This window comes from Rhinolophus sinicus, chromosome 16, assembly GCF_057876585.1.
Source record: "Rhinolophus sinicus isolate RSI-liver-muscle chromosome 16, RSI-T2T, whole genome shotgun sequence".
Lineage (NCBI taxonomy): Eukaryota > Metazoa > Chordata > Mammalia > Chiroptera > Rhinolophidae > Rhinolophus > Rhinolophus sinicus.
In genome coordinates this window covers 78,555,461-78,569,365 of record NC_142516.1, presented here as the reverse complement: position 1 = coordinate 78,569,365, position 13,905 = coordinate 78,555,461, and positions in this window count along the sequence as shown.

The following is a 13,905-nucleotide window of genomic DNA, read 5'->3' as shown; positions in this document are numbered from 1 at the left end:
GGGCTTAACATCTTAAGGTTCTGGTTTTCCTAGGTGTTAAAAACCCAGTACACGTGAGATGAATATGCACCTAATACAAAGGCAGAGTGCTAGCCTCCATGTTCAATCACCATTCACACAAACCTGCTTCCCTCCAAGTCGTAGCTCCCAAGCCTGAGCATGAAAGCACCGTTGATGAGCTTCTGAATTTCCTGTAAGCATCATAGTCCCTTGCTCTCTGGAATCGAGGCCCATCATCGCATGGGGTCCCATCTTCATATGATGCATGGTAGCAGCCTGTTAAAAACACTTGTTTCTCATTTTCATATTGTTTATAAGTGTTAGTTTATCCCTGTCAAAATGATATAAAAGAGCATTTGTGTTTTGTGGTGTGACAGGAAAGGATTGTCAGGAAATCGGTCAAGGGACACCGGGGTGACAATTTCAGGGGATTGCAACCAAACCTTTGGGAGACAAGCTTCATTCCCTGCTGTAGCAGCAGCATTCCTACTGATGGTAGGGCGTTGGAGAAGGGAGGAGAGGTTTAGAAGGACTGTTCCACACTGAACATTCACCAAGAAGAACTACTATTGGCGCTTAAGAAGTTTCTTGCCCCTTGCAAGGAAAAATTGTCTCGAGAGAAAATGAGAAGATGAGGTGAGAGCCATTCAAGGAAAATCACAGTGAACTGCATTTTTGGGAAAAAAAAAAATCCTGTTGGAGATTGAAAAGAATAAACAACTTGAATATATTTCTCCGGACTTGAGCTTTTATCATCAGGAATTCTTACATAATGTTCAACTAGTAACTTCTTATCAGAGGTATGGTGAGGCAAAAGATTGTTCTCAGGTACTCACTCACTCAAGAAAGGGAGGCTTCCCTGTTGCTTCCTCCCCTTGTCTAGTCAGTCAATCAATTATTTACAAGATTCTCACTCATGGCTCTGATAGGATTTGAATGAGTGTTCTCAGGGTCACTGACAAAAATTGTGTTGGGGAAAAATCATCCGGTTCCAGTACTGCGATCCCTTATGTACTACGTCAAAGTCCTAGACCCAAGAAGAAGATGTAACAGGTTACCTCAAATGGAATTGGGGAAGACTGGTCATGCAAGGGGGTAGCTAAATGTGCTTTGGATCCAGAGCTCTGAGTATTCTAGCAGCAAGGTCGAGGGCTGGCATTTAATGCTGATAAAAAACATTTCTGAATATGAATCACAGGCCTCAGACGATAGAGGATCTTCCACCCAAACATGGAACATTGGAGGTACAGTGAGACACCATGTTTGTGTCCTGTGGAGTTTTCAGTCTGTGCACTTGGAGAAGCTTAGTGCTGTTAGGTGTGAGTGGTCCAGAGAGTTATCCTATGAAGTGAGAAACGCTCTAATCTTGCCAATGACCAGAAAGACGATCTGAAATTTCTTTGGAAAGTATTACAAACTCAAGTCGGCAAGTTGATTGGGCTAATATATGCAAAATAAAACAAAAAAACCGAAGGAGGACAAAATTGTTCCCGTACTGCCTGCTAACGTCCACTGAAACTGGCCCAGACTGTTCATTCTTGATCAACGTTACAATAAAAACCTTGCAAAGGAAACATCTGTGAAGCAACATTTATTGAAAACCCTCCGTACACTAAATGAACACACCAAGGAAAACATTCTAATACAGTAAATGCGTTTGGGAAAACTCTAGGAATGGAGTCAGGGGTGAGTATGTCTTGGAGTGCTTCCCAGGTCTAAAATTCTTTGCCAGAATTGTTTAATGGAACCTTCCGTCTTGCTAGGGAAAATGGCCTACTAATTTAGAAACCACTGAAATGCCGTCCAAAGGGCACGAAAGCACTTGCTTCAATTCGAGGATAGGTACTTTAGGTAGAGCTCTCCAAAACTTTGAGGAGGCTCGTATCTAAGGACATGGATTGCAAGATCGCAATTTTAAGGTTTTAAGGGCTCAGTTCACACGCGGTGGTTTAGGGATGGCCAAGGACGGTTGTGAGGAGGACACGCCTCCCGAGAAGCTTCGCAGGGCACCCAGCACGTCCTTTTCTTTCCTCTCCCGCAGGCACAGTGCAGGCCAATTCCTGGCTTGTCTCGTGCCCGGACGCACACGCACGGCCCCTGGGGCTGGGGCCCTCGTGGGCGTGGACCGCTGTCCTGCAACAGCTCCCAGGGTTCGTTGCACTGGTTCGCTGTGGCAGATGCGCATGCGTAGCCCGGTTGGGCGTGGGCCCAACGGCCTTCCTGCCTCGGGGCGGTGCCTCGCATGGCGGCCTCCGGAGTCAGTTATGTAAACATGGAGGTAACGGATGGCCGGACTCTGCACCCCCCAGGTATCACTGCTCTTCACTGCTGTTCAGACTGTGGGCTATTTGCCTCCCGGGTCTGTGTGGGGTGATGCCCCACAGTGTGGGTTCATGGCCCCACATGGCTCACGCCCGGTGCTGTTTACACCAGGGAATTGGCACCACTGGGAACCGGCTGCATGGGAGGTTTAGTGATTGGGGGGGGGGGGGGGGCTGCAGTGGAGGCTGGTAATGCGTGTGCGCTATTAAACTCTGTGAGGGTCATTCTGTGTCTCCCCCATTATGAGTAATACCAGAGCTAAGGGGCAGGTCTTCCCGATTTGAAAATTGTCATGCTGTTCAGCAAGAGTAGCTCAAGTCATTGAGCTTGAGTGGAAAGGAGTGAAGCTCTCATGTACATCCACATAATTTCGCTAATGTCTTTCTTCCTTCTTACCATGAAAATATCAACCAACCATTACGGGGGGGGGGGGGGGGGTATGTTCAAATTGCACTCTTGTCATTGAGGTGAGCGACTTTGCTAAATCTAATCATAAGGAAGTCTGTGTCAAAGCATGACGGAATAGCAAGCATAGATGGGGTTTAATTAGTTGGTGGGAATCTTGTGTGTTTTCAAATATGTCATTTTGTTTTGTCTGTGGACATTTGTGACTAAGGGGAAGTCATGCCTGTGTTTTTTATGATAGTGTGTGGGACTGAGTGTTGTATTTGTAGAGTGTTGTGTTGTAATGAGAATTAAGCTCACGAACTCATCCTACCAAATGCGCTACATAACTCATTGCTGAATATCACTACAGTCACCTTCGAAGCACTCCTCTTGGAGTGCTACACACTGATGTCAGAGTGTAGTCCACCCTTCAAAGCAATTTTGGAACTCTCTTTCTGGAATGGCCATCAGAACTGTTGTCATGTTACTCGTGACGTCCTGAATGTTATTAAAATGTCTTCCTTTCAATATTTCTTTTATCTTCAGGTAAAGAAAGAAGTAATTGGGGCCCGATCAGGTGAGTAGGAATGGTGTTCCAATACAGTTATTTGTTTACTGGCTAAAAACTCCCTCACAGACAGTGCTGTGTGAGCTGGTGCATTGTCGTGATGCAAGAGCCAAGAATTGTCGGTGAAAAGTTCAGGTTGTCTAACTTTTTCACAGAGCCTTTTCTGCACTCCCAAATAGTAGACTTGGTTAACTGTTTGTCCAGTTGGTACAAATTCATAACGAATAATCCCTCTGATACTGTCAAAAAGGTTACCAACATCATTGCAAGAAGTTCGTGAGCTTAATTGTCAGACCTCATATACTTAAGGAGTTGGTTATCCATTTCCTCCACCAGAATGTAAGATCCAAATGGAAGCTTTTACCACAACATTGACACTTGATAAATCATTGTTAGGTAAAGAAATGGTGATTGTTTTCATGATTTGGATTCTTAGGAAAGCAGACTTGGAGACAGTTTAAGGAACAGGATGTTTACTAAACAACACCTGTGAGGGTTAGAAAAAGAAAACCTGATTGGGCAGAGTAGAAGTTAAACTCTGAATGTCTAAATTTTGGTAGTTGACTATAAGGTACCATTCATTAGTAGCTGGCTGTAACATCAACTAACTGGGGGGGAAATTAAAGGAAAAATGGTGTGTTTAAGGACTCCTTCTTTAAATAAACTTGAATTATGGGCTGCAATGCCAAAGTCCTCTGTGGTAAATGATATTGGGGTGTATTTTCTGTCTTAATCAACGGTGGCAGCCTTATGGGCTCCCAATTTGGAGCTTTCCCTGCAAAGGCCAGGAATTGGGTTTGTTCCAGATGACTTGGTGTGGTGTCAAGGCAGCCATACCTGTAACAATAAAGGGTGGGCCAAAGAGGCTGCCACCACTGAAAGATTTTTAATCAAGATTGTTTTGATGGTGACATCCAATAGAAGTTGCACACCTTTCATGCATACCCTACCTGTTATGCCCTGTACTTGCTTATGTTTGGGTAAGTTCCCAGGAAGCACTGTAATTTGGGCTCTTGTGTCAGTGAGATCTGTGAAAAAGTTGTTTATGTGTGTCCCAATGGATAACTAAAGAAGCATGTGGGCAATTTTCCCCTGGGGAATTTCCAGGTCCCTAAGGCAAGGGCCTTGGCAAAGGTCAGAGTACAGGATCCCACATCCTGCTGGGGCATTCCAAGAGGCAATCCATCTGCCTGTGGAATGGGGCTGACAGTATCTCAAGAGCCCACAATGCCTGAGCAATGGTTACTAACTGGTGTTGGTGCTGTCCAGAGATTAAGTCAGTGGAGGAACCACCCCCTTGTCCCCCCACCTCCCCGCCAACCCTGGTCTCCAGAGCTGAAAATATAGGGAAGCCTGTTGGTCATCTCATGAGGGAGGGAGATGGGTTGAGGTGCCACCCCTTGGTGGGAACCCATAAAAGGCCTGGGAGCTGTGTGGTACTTGGGAATGGAAACTGAATTGGCTGTCTGAGCTAGGTGATTTGAGGGATGTCCTTCAGGTGGCAGCCTTAAAAGTTGGGGTGCTAGAAATCTGGTCCAAATGCTTCACTCCTTAGGGAGAAGCTGAAAGTCAGGGGTTCCCTATCAACTGTAAGGCCCTGTGCTGCGGTGGGACTTTTGGTAAGAGTGTGTCTCACCCTTTCCTGCATATTTCAATGTGGGTATTTTTTTCAGTCACCCAATATGTAGGAGTCACTCAGCTAGTTTCTGGATTTCTCTCAGCAGAAATTGATCTGTGTGTGGCTGTATATTCATTGTGTCCATGGAAGGAGGGAAATTCAGAAGTCTCTTACATTACCATATAGGTGATGTACCTGTTGATCTTTTCAAAGAACCAACTCTTGTTTTCATTGATTTTCCTTGTTGTTTTTCTATTTTGTTTGTCTATGCTATTATATTTATTATTTTCATCCATCTGTTAGCCTTGGGTTTCGTTTGTTCTACTTTTTCTACTTCCTTAAGGTGAAAAGTTAGATTGTTGATATGAGATCATCATTCTTTTTTTAATGTAAGCCTTTACAGCTATAATTTTCCCTCTTGGCACTGCTTGTGTTGTATCTTATAAATTTTGGATCCTGTATTTGTTTCCATGGGTCTCAAGGTATTTTATAATGTCCGTTATAATTTCTTCTTTCACTTATTGGTTTAGAGTGTGTTGTTTAGGGTGGATGGTCCAAGATGGAGGATTAGTAGTATCCTTTCCTTCCATTTTAAAAAAATATGTATATTGTTCAATTTACACATATTTGTAAAATTTCCAGTTTCCTTTTAGTTAGTGATTTCTAGTTTTATTCCATGTGATAGAAAAATTGTGTGGTTTTATAGTCTTTATTAAGAATTGTTTTGTGTCCTAACATATGGTCTATCTGGAAATGTTCCATGTACACTTGAGAAAAAATGTGTAATTTGCTATTGTTTGGTGAAGAGCTGGCTATATATGTCTGTTAGGTCCATTTGATTTATACTGTTGTTTAAGTCTTCTATTTCCTTATTGATCTTCTCTTTAGTTGTTTTATTCATTCCTGACTGAGGAGTATGAAAGTCTCCATTTATTACTGTTTCTCCCTCCTGTCAATGTTTGCTTCATCTGTTAGGAGCTCTGATACTTGGTGCAAATATATTTATAATTTGTATTTTTTTTCCTGGAGAATTTACTCTTTTCTCATTATTTATATTCCTTCTTTGTCTCTTTCAGAAGGTTTAACTTAAAGTCTACTTTGACTGATGTTAGTGCTCCCTTTGTCTGATATAGTGCCAATTTCCCAAGGTATATTTTTGCATTCTTTACTTTCAATCTTTGTGTCCATAAATCAAAACTGAGCCTCTTGTAGACAGCTTATAGTTGGATTCTGGTTTTTATCCATTCTGTCAATCTTTTGATTGGTGAGTTTAATCCACTGAATTTAAAGTAATTACTGATAGGGAGTGACTTTCTTTTGCCATTTGATATTTGCTTGCTGTATGCTCATAAAATTTTGTTTCTGATTTACTTTCTTATTCCTTTCCTTTACGTTTTTTTTATTTTTTTGTAGTGATACATTTGATCCCCTTCTCACTTCATTTTCTGTATATTTTGTAAATATTTTTTTGTTGTTCTTATTGTGGGAATTACATATAACATCCTAAAGTTATAACAATATATTTTAAACTGATAACAACTTAACTTCAATAACATACAAAATTTCTACTCCTTCACAGCTTTGTCCCTCCAATTTATGTGACTGGTGTTTAAAAATACATCTTTGTATATTGTGTACCCATTAACATAGATTTATAATTTTAAAATTTTAATCACCTTAAATATAAAAAGTGGAATTACAAACCCAAGTGGTAATACTGCTGGGTTTTTTGTTTTTGTTTTTCATATTTCTCCATGTATTTACCTTAGCCAGAGACCTTTACATTTTCTTCTGGCTTTGAGTTACTGTCTAGCACTCTTTCATTTCAACTTGAAGGACTCCCTTTAACATTTTTTGTAGGGAAGGCCTAGGGATAATGAGTCCCCTCAAGTTTGTCTTAGAATGCGTTAATTTCTCCCTTATTTTGAAGTACAGTTTTGCTGGATATAGAATTCTGTTTATAGGGTGTGTTTTTTTTTTTTCTTTCAGCACCTTAAATAGATTATCCCAGTGCTTTCTGGCCTGAAAGGTTTCTGCTGAGAACCCGCTAATAATTTTATTTGGGGTCACTTGTACATGATGAGTCACTTTTCTATTGTAGGTTTCAAGATTTTTTTGTTTTTGACTTCTGTCAGTTGATCATAATGTGTCTCGGTGTGAGTCTCTTTGATTCCATCCTATTTACAGTTTGCTTGGCTTCAAATTTTATATTCATGTCTTTCACAAAGTTTGGGAAGTTTTTGTCCATTATTTCTTCAAGTAAGTTCTCTGCCTCTTCTTTTTTTTCTTACTGTTCTCCCATAATGCATATATTAGTCTGTTTGGCAGATTCTCATAATTCCCTTAGGTTCTGTTCATGTTTTTTTCATTCTTTCTATTCCTCTGAGAACTGATAATTTCAAATGACCTGTCTTCAATTTTGCTGATGCCTTCTGCCTGTTTGAGTCTGCTTTTGAGTTCCTCTTGTGAATTTTGTTTTTCAATTTAGTTATATTTTTTAGCTCCAGATTTCTGATTGTTTTTATTTTAACAAATTCTTGTGATAGTCTCATTTTGTTTATATATCCTCTTCCTGATTTCCTTTAGTTCATTATTTGTGTTATCCTTTTGCTTTATGAGCATATTTAAGACAGCTGTTTTAAAGTGTTCATCTAGGAAGTCTGAAGCCTGTATTTTTTTTTTAAATTTTATTAAATTTATTGGGGTGACAATTGTTAGTAAAATTACATAGATTTCAGGTGTACAATTCTGTATTACATCATCTATAAATCCCATTGTGTGTTCATCACCCAGAGTCAGTTCTCCTTCCATCACCATATATTCGATCCCCCTTACCCTCATCTCCCACCCCCCACCCCCACCCCCCTTACCCTCTGGCAACCACCAAACCATTGTCTGTGTCTATGAGTTTCTGTTTCTCATTTGTGCTATTTGTCACCATGTACCAAAGTTAATTCAAAATGGATCAAAGACTTAAGCATAAGACCTGACACAATAAACTGCATAGAAGAAAACATAGGTACTAAACTTATGGACCTTGGGTTCAAAGAGCATTTTATGAACTTGACTCCAAAGGCAATGGAAGTAAAAGCTAAAATAAACGAATGGGACTATATGAAACTTAAAAGCTTCTGCACAGCAAAAGAAACCATTGACAAAATTAAGAGGCCACCAACTGAATGGGAGAAGATTTTTGCAAACAGTGCCTCCGATAAGGGGCTAGTATCCAGAATATACAAGGAACTCATGCAACTCAACAACAACAAAAAAAAAACAACCCAACTGAGAAATGGGCAGAGGACTTGAAGAGACATTTCTCCAAAGAGGACATACAAAAGGCAAATAGACATATGAAAAAATGCTCAACATCACTAATCATCAGTGAAGCCTGTATTTTTTAGGGTCACTTTCTAGAGATTTACGATGTTCTTTTGAATGGGCCATGTTTCCTTGCTTCTTTCTATGCTTTGTGGGCTTTTGTCAAAATTTTCACATTTGGAAAAACAGTTCCCTCATCTAGTCTTGCAGACTGGATGTGTGCAGAGGAAGACCTTCACTAATCAGCCCAGTGTAAAGATTTAAGGTCTCCTTAGGACTTTTCTGAGGATGCATCGTCCCTGTTCTTGTATGTGTGCTTCCTCCCGACCACCAATTCTCCCACATACACAGCTGCTTTAAATGTCTTAATTTCACTAAGAGTCTCACCTCTGGTTTCTTGAGGCTTAAATGCTCTGTCATATTCTCTTCCTGTAATCTCTGGCCTCCAGGTGTGTGCAAGTCTTTAGTTGCCATAGTTTTCAGGTGCCATGGTATCCATCACTGCTTTCACAGTTACCTGTCTGACGTACAAAATACCCCACCATTCCCATTTCAGCTGTGAGTCCTGTGAGACAGAAATCAGTCTCTCAGCCCCCGGCAAGCCAAATATTGCAATCAATTTATACTCTTTTACTTTTCTCCAAGAGAGAACCAGTAATTGGGTAGCTTTCACCCTGCTGCACCATATTGAGCCAGAAATGGATTAAGACAAAAGTGAATAAAACTGCCATGACATGTTCTATCATTTTGAATGTGGCTTTTTTATTGGACATTTGCTTGGTTGCCTCAGATCACTGACTGGTTTCAAGAGCTCCCACAAAGATACTTTTATGCTGTCCATTGTTTACTTGATGTTGTCGTGGGGGGTATAAAGCCTGAAGCTTTCTACTTTGCCATCTTGCTTACATCACTCCTTCATTTTTGAAAGATGGTTTTCCCAGATATAGAATTCTTGGTTAAGAGGTTTTCCCTTTCAACACTTAAATATGTAATCTACCTGTTCTCTCTCTCTCCCTCTCTCTCTCTCTCTCTCTCTCATTAAAGTTTATTGGGGTAACAATGGTTAGTAAAGTTACATAGGTTTCAGGTGTACAATTCTGCATCATCTATATATCACATTGTGTATTGACCTCCCAGTCAGTTCTCCCTCCATCACTGTATATTTGATCCCTTTTCTCCTCACCTACCATCCCCCTCCCCGCCTAAACTCTGATAACCACTGAACAGTTGTCTGTGTCTGTGAGTGTCTGTTTCTTTGTTTGTTTTGTTCCTTTGTTGCTTTCAGTTTTATATCTGTGAAATCATGAATACCGACTTTTTCTGTCTGACTTATTTTGCTTAGCATAATAATCTCAAGATCCATCCATGTTGTCACAAATGGCACTATTTCATCTTTTTTATGGCAGAATAGTATTCTATTGTGTATATACACCACATCTTCTTTATCCAATCACCTATCGTGAAATGTTTTGAAATCAGGCAAGAAAATTAGAGATCTTTATTAAAAGGTGATGAAATGTGTGATCAAAATGGTACATACTTACCGTGGGCCACAAAAATATAGGGTAAAGAGAAATGGTAGGAAAATATCTAGAATGTTAGTTTGGGTTTGTTATTTTTGCCTCTTTCAGTGCAGTTCTTGAAGGCAGCGATCATTTCAGACTTCAGCCAACCAGTCTGCAGGAAGACACGGAAGGAAGAAATATAGCTTTGCTAAGAGAACATTCCCTAACTGCAGCCTGTAATCTATGTTAACTGAAGAGTCATGATTTGGAGTTCTGTCAGTTGAAATAACAGCTAACATTTATATAGCACTTCCTAATGCTAGACACTATTCTAAGCACTTTACATTTAATCCACAGGCCTGTTGTGACTGTTGTCACAGTCTGTGTTATATTAAGGCCTTCAACTGATTGGATGAAGCCCCCGCATATTATGGAGGGTAATCTGCTTTACTAAAAGTCCAAGAATTTAAATGTTAATCTCATCCATAAAACACCTTCACAGAAACATCCAGAATACTGTTTGACCACATATCTGGGCACTGTGGTCCAGCCAAGTTGGCACAAAATTCACTTCATATAAAGAAAGCAATGAGAAGAAAGACCTATTATATAGAGACTCTGGGTCCTATCTAAATCTTTCATTTTAACAGGAAGTCACCCTGATTTTAGGTTTAGCACACAGATCTTCTACTTTTGTGGGTTGTTTTCAGAGCTCTTGGAATGCTAGTTAGTTCTTTTTTTTTAAAATTCTTTATTTTTTATTTTTCTAACTTTTTAAAAATTAGTTTCAGGTGTACAAAATAATGTAATAGTTAAACATTTATCATTTATACCCCTCACACAGTGATACCCCCACCCCCATCTACTACCCCGCTGACATCACATACAGCCATTACATTTCTACTGTCTCTATTCCTAATGCTGTACTCCGCTTCTTGTCACTATATATATAATATCCAAATGTCCAAAATTATATATATATATATAAAATTGTAGTTGACATTCATTATTGTTCAGCTTCAGCTTCAGGTGTACAATGCAGTGATCAGGCATCTACATCATCCCTGAGGTGGTCTCCCTAATGAGACTAGTGCCCATTGGATACCCTACAAAATCTTTACAACATTATTGATTACAGTCCCCAAATTGACTTTCATATCCCTATGGCAATCTTGTGGTTATCAATTGTGCTTTCTAATCCCCTCACCTTCCCCCTTATCCTCACCCACCCCATCTAGCGATGCTCAGTTTTTCCTCTTTGTCTCTGAGACTGTTTCTGATTAGTTCATTCATTTATTCTTTTCTTTAGATACCACATATAAGTGAGATTATATGGTATTTGTCTTTCTCTGTCTGACTTATTTCACTTAACATAATGTTCTCTAAGTCCATCCATATTGTTGCAAATGGTAAGATTTCATTCCTCTTTATGGCTGCATAATACTCCATTGTATAAAAGTACCACAGTTTCTTAATCCAGTCATCTACCGATGGGCATTTCGGTTGTTTCCATGTCTTGGCTATTGTGTATAGTGCTGCAATAAATATAGGGGTGCATAATTTTTTTTCAAATTAGAGTTTTGGATAGATACCTAGGAGTGAAACTGCTGGGTCATAAGGTAGTTCCATTTTCAGATTTTTGAGATACCTGCATACTGTTTTCCATACACCAATCTGCAATCCCACCAACAGTGCACAAGGGTTCCCTTTTCTCCACATCCTTGCCAGGACTTGTTGTTTGTTGATTTATTGATGATAGCCATTATGACTGGGGTGAGGTGGTATCTCACTGTGGTTTTTATTTGCATTTCTCTAATGATTAGTGAGGTTGAGCATTTTTTTCATATGTCTGTTTGCCATCTGTATGTCCTCTTTAGAAAAATGACTCCTCATGTCCTCTGCCCATTTTTAATTTGGTTGCTTGTTTTTTTTTTTGGAGTTGAGTCAGTTTCTCATAAATTTTGGATATTAACCCCTTATCGGATATATCATTGGCATATATCTTCTCCCATTCAATAGGATCCCTTTTTGTTTTATTGATGGTTTCCTTTGCTGTGAAAAAACTTTTTAGTTTGATGTAATCACACATGTTTATTTTTTCTCTTACTTCCCTTGCCCAAGGGGATATGTCAGTAAAAATCTTACTCTGGGTAATGTCTATAAACTTTCTTCCTATATTTTCTTCTAGGAGTTTTATGGTTTTAGATCTTACATTTAAGTCTTTAATCCATTTTGAATTTATTCTTGTATATGGTGTAAGGAGGTGTTCCAGCTTCATTTTTTGCATGTGTCTGCCCAGGTTTCCCAGCACCATTTATTGAATAGAGTGTCTTTACCCCAATGTAAATTCTTCCTTCCATTGTCGTAGATTAAATGACCACATAGGCATGGATTTATTTCTGGGCTCTCTATTCTGTTCCATTGATCTATGTGTCTGTTTTTATGTCAGTACTATGCTGTTTTGTTTACTATAGGCTTGTAGTATAATTTGATGTCAGGTATCATCATACCTCCCACTTGGTTCTTATTTCTCAAGATTGCCGAGGCAATCCGGGGTCTTTTATGGTTCCATATAAATTTTAGGATTATAAGTTCTATTTCTCTGAAAAATGTCCTTGGTAGTTTGGTAAGAATTGCATTGAATCAGTATATTGCCTTAGGCATTATGGACATTTTAATGATATTAATTCTTCCTATCCATGAGCATAGTATGTGTTTCCATCTCTTTGTACCTTCTTTAATTTCTCTCTTCAGTGTCTTATAATTTTCTGAGTTCAGGTCTTTTACTTTTTTGGTTAAAGTTATTCCCAGGTATTTTATAGTCTTTAAAGCAGTTGTAAATGGGATTGATTTCTTAATTTCTCCTTCTGATATTTTATTATTGGTATATACAAATGCAGCTGATTTCTGAATATTAATTTTGTATCCTTTACTAAATTCATTTATCAATTCTAACAGTTTTTTGGTAGAGTCTTTAGGGTGTTCTATAGATAGTATCATGTCATCTGCATGTAATGATAATTTTACTTCCTCCTTATCAGTTTGGATGCCTTTTATTTCTTTTTCTTGTCTGATTGCTGTGGCTAGAACTTCCAGCACTATGTTGAATAGAAGTGGAGAAAGTGGGCAACCTTGCCTTGTTCCTGATCTTAAGGGGAATGGTTTTAGCTTTTCCCCATTGAGTATGATGTTAGCTGTGGATTTATCATATATGGCCTTTATTATGTTGAGATATGATCCCTCTATTCCCATTTTCTTAAGGGTTTTTATCATAAATGGCTGCTGGATTTTATCAAATACTTTTTCTGCATCTATTGATATGATCATGTGGTTTTTATTTTTCATTTTATTAATGTGGTGTATCACATTAATTGATTTGCAGATGTTGAACCACCCTTGCATACCAGGGATGAATCCCACTTGATCATGGTGTATGATCTTTTTAATGTATTGCTGAATTCTGTTCACTAGTATTTTGTTGAGGATTTTTGCATCTATGTTCATTAGCGATATCGGCCTGTAGTTTTCTTTTTTTGTGGTGTCTTTGTCTGATTTTGGGATCAGGGTGATAGTGGCTTCGTAAAAAGTGTTTGGGAGTCTTCCCTCCCGCTGGATTTTTTGGAACAGCTTGAGGAGAATAGGTGATAATTATTTTTTGAACGTTTTGTAAAATTCACCTGTAAAGCCATCTGGTCCAGGGCTTTTGTTTGTTGGGAGATTGTTGATTACTGCTTCAATTTCACTGGTGGTAATCAGTCTATTCAGGTTTTCTGTTTCTTTTTGAGTTAGCCTTGGAAGGTTGTACGCCTCTAGAAAATTGTCCATTTCTTCCAGATTGTCAAATTTGTTGGCATATAGTTGCTCATAGTAATTTCTTAAAATTTTTTGTATTTCTGCGGTGTCTGTTGTCACTTCTCCTCTTTCATTTCTGATTTTATTAATTTGGGTCCTCTCTTTTTTTAATGAGTCTGGCTAAAGGTTTGTCAATTTTGTTTATCTTCTCTAAGAACCAACTCTTGGATTCATTGATCTTTTGTATTGTTTTTCTGGTTTCTATTTCATTTATTTCCACTCTGATCTTTACTATCTCCTTCCTTGTACTCCCTTTGGGCTTATTTTGTTGTTCTTTTTCCAGATCCCTTAAGTGTGAAGATAAACTGTTGATTAGTGATGTTTCTTGTTTCTTT